General features: G+C 39.8%; 1 non-coding gene across 1 annotated transcript; it reads right to left on the minus strand.

Annotated features, from left to right (window-relative positions):
• Positions 1-3210: 3210 nt before the first annotated feature.
• Positions 3211-3317, minus strand: LOC136502437 (small nucleolar RNA R71). Its single transcript, XR_010770575.1, has one exon. It is a non-coding gene; the product is annotated as a small nucleolar RNA R71 (small nucleolar RNA).
• Between the last annotated feature and the right edge of the window lie 527 nt (positions 3318-3844).

Genomic DNA, 3844 nt, shown 5'->3' on the forward strand with positions numbered 1-3844 from the left:
CACAGATAAATCCGCAAGCGCACGGATACCACTATAGCTTTCACCTAGAAGTATTCCAAGTATCGTATCAATAAGAAAACATGTGAGACTAACTACGATCTAACTTAACTAGGGGTAGCAACAAGGTTGAGATAAATAGGAGCGTAGAGAGGAAAACTAAGGTTCTCTAGTTTTGACTTGGGTAAGCTATGTCTTCTACTACTCAACTGGGAACATTACTAGGAAAAGACAATAGTAGAGGATGACTTCCTTCGTAACCGTGTCCTACTTGCACCTATAGACGGGAGGTGGACTATAAAGGATCAACAAAGCTATATAGTATAGACTATATAGAACTGATGTCACACATGTGATCTACCACCATCTAGAATGCAGGGTGCATTCATGATTAACCTAAGTCGAAGCACCATGCTTACACTTACGATTAATACTTTAACAATATAAACAATTACTTACTTGAATCAGAAGTTGACTACCAAAGAAATCTCGAAGGCAAACTCAAGTAGAACTTGGATCCGCCAAGGTACAAGCCATAGAGAGAGCATTGATAGGGCGGCATCTCATCCAAACTCTTGCCTCACTCTCTATCTCACTATTATTTACAAGACTAGATCCTATGAAGGACTAATCTTCTCCTGATAGTTGTCTCTGATTCGCATGAAATGAATTAAGGTTTTAGGATGGCTTCCAAGAGGGTGGCAGGGGCTGGTATATATAGGTCGAAGGGTCCAACGTGAGCCCTTGGATCAAACTGACTTAAAGGACGATGTAGATGCAGCCTAGGAGGCGGTGGAGAACCAGCATTGCAATGCGGAGGCTGACAGGTGGGCCCAAGGGCCGGGCGGCCTATAGGTGGGGCTGGGCGGCCCCACATGGTAGTCCCTTAGGGTCTGCTTCGGTGGAGAGCCTCCTAGAGTCTTCTAGAATTTTCCACGCTATTTACGCAGCGGAATTCCATAATTTCCTTTGACGAATAGGTCAACCTTGATGGTTCTCTAGATAAACCCTCCTAAAAACATAGATTCACCAAAACTCATGGAATTTATTAGTTTAAATCCCTATACCTATGTTTGGTGATGGAATTAAGTATAAATACAGGTTATGTTGACGGTTTATAATTGATGTTAGTGACCGTCAACAAGTTCCCCCAAGCTTAACCTTTGTCTGTCCCCGAGCAAAGTGTTGACGGTAGTTATCATACATTATTAACTTCAATATATCTTGAAATAATGCATGAAAATGATAACCAACATAGACTTAGGGGGTTTAAACTGACAATTTCCATGAGTTTTGGTGAATCTGTGTTTTTAGCAAGGTTATTTTAAAAAGCCGTCATGGGGGATCAAAACGTCAAATTAAATTGCGCTTATCTGGTGAAAACAACTCTAGAAGGTTCCAAAGGACTCCAGATGCCATGTCACCAAAGTGGAGGGTGAGAGGGTGATAGGTGGGGCCGCTTGGCCTCTAGGGGTCCCACCTGTCAGCCCCATTGCTACGTCAGTTCTCCACTGCCTTAAGGATTGCATCTACACCATTTATTCAAGTCGGTTTGATCCGAGGGCTCATGTTGGACGCTATGGCCTATATCATTAGCCCCTGCCCCCCTCCAGAACACACTGCCATAAGTCAAGATTAGACAAAAAATTAGGGTTTCGAGAGAGAAGAGAGTAGAGCTCCAATTCTTCAAGTTTCTAGTATAGGCTAGCTAGCAAGGCTCAAGTAGAGTGTGCGCTATTGCTTAGGATTTCAGATCTGTTGTCTAGAGACTCATATAGCCATTGTATCTCTATATTTCTGACTTTGTGCTACTTCAATACTATGTTGCTATTTATTATGTTCCTTGTTTACTCTAGTTATATGCTTGATATAGTTATGATTGATGATGAATTTATGCGTATGTTCGCAAAGCTCTTAGCTCAGTACTCGAGTGTGTTAAGTGGTCAACATTGTGTAAGCATGGTGCTTAAATATTATTTACTTATGGATGCATTCTACACTTTGGGTCATGTGGTAGATCGCGGATGTAACACTCCCGTTGAGTCCTTTGTAGTCCACTCCCTATTTGTAGAGCAAGTAGAATGTGGTTGCAAAGGGAGACAAGCTCTGTTCTTAATCTTCCTTAGTAATGTTCCTTATGCATAGATCCAAAGTTAGTTATACTATAGATGAGAGTGTATATATTAGGGTGCACAAAAGACTTAGTAAGGAATAACTTAGGAATCTTTTGCTCTTAACGAATGTCCTGTTTAGCCATACTACATTTTTATGAGTCTCTATTTCTATCTCTGGAATACCATTATTACCTTACACTTATCATTTATTTATCCCTTGACTTACCCCTGCCATAACATGATAGTGATTTTATCATAAGTATATATATTTGTCAATATCCCTATGCCAATACAACTCCATAGCTCCTCCCTTTGGATGAAATATAAATAACGATACTCGGTATACTCCCTGGTGAAATGCTACAATAGTATATTATCTGTGCGCTTGCGGATACTTTAATATATATATAATTTTTTCTGAAGTTTACAAGTGTCATTAATAATTACCAATCATGCATTTCTAGCATTATGCTAGGGATGACAACCTAGTAAAGAGTGATGCTAAGAAATGTCAACAAGCATTTCTGACGCCGTTGCTAGGGAGGGGCACATGGATATAGAGAATTGATCAAATAAATACTTATTGATGAAATCATAACCTCTACTTTAGCAGGTTACCCTTGTTTGTCTTTGTTCAAATCTTATATAGGTTGCAGATTTGGTTGTGATTCACCAACAACTTTCAATCAGAATCAAATCAATCAAGAAGAAGCTCAACACCAGTTCCTGAAACTATGGCTGACAAGACTCTACATGAATTCTTTGCTCCAATCACTGAGAACATTCGCACTAGACTAACACTCAGAACTAACAACCTTGAGTTTGAGCTCAAGCCAAGCCTCATCAACATGGTGTAAGCTACCCCATTCAGTGGAAAGGCACATGAAGATGATAGTGCTCACCTTCAGAATTTTTGGAGATAAGTAGAACAGTCGTCATCAAGGATGTTGCTCAAGACATCATACTACTTTGCTTATTTCCATTCTCACTTGTGGGATGAGCAAAGTAGTGGTTCTACATCAACAAAGATCACATCAACACATGGGCAAAGTGTTCAAAGGCCTTTCTAGAAAAGTTCTTCCCTGTAGGCAAGACAAATGCCTTAAGAGGAAAGATTTCTAACTTCCAACAGCAGAAAGGAGAAACCATTCTAGAAGCATGGCAACGTTTCCAAGAATACATTTTAGATTGTCCTCATCATGGGATGGAAGATCGGTTGCTCATGCAAGGCTTTTACCATGGATTAACTCAGAAAGCTTGCAAAGAACTGGATGCAACTGCTAGAGGATCATTTGTCACTCACCCTTAGAAAAGTTGAAACTCTTATGGAGAAGATAGCCTCTAATCAAGGCTGGTCTCAATGCAACATTCAATTATGCAATAAGAGCGAAGAAGTACCAGAAGAGGTGTGTGCACTGTCAACTAAGATGGATGTACTATTAAATTGGATTGAACAGTGAGCCAATTACAAGAAAGATCATCAGGCTATTCAAGATGCCTTTAATTCCTAGAATGTATGTGGAGAATACTTGGGGGTTGAATTCCCTAAATATCAGGAGGATGAAAACATTGTCATCAACAATTCTGCTCCACAACAACAAAGACAAGGGTGGAATCAACAACAACGGTAGACTTATCAAGGTAAGTACCCAGGTAATTACTATAATTCTTCTAAATCTAAACAACCATCCTTAAGAGACCTAATTTTAGAACAAGCTAGGATTAATGAGGAC

The sequence above is a fragment of the Miscanthus floridulus genome, chromosome 13 (assembly GCF_019320115.1).
Source record: "Miscanthus floridulus cultivar M001 chromosome 13, ASM1932011v1, whole genome shotgun sequence".
Classification (NCBI taxonomy): domain Eukaryota; kingdom Viridiplantae; phylum Streptophyta; class Magnoliopsida; order Poales; family Poaceae; genus Miscanthus; species Miscanthus floridulus.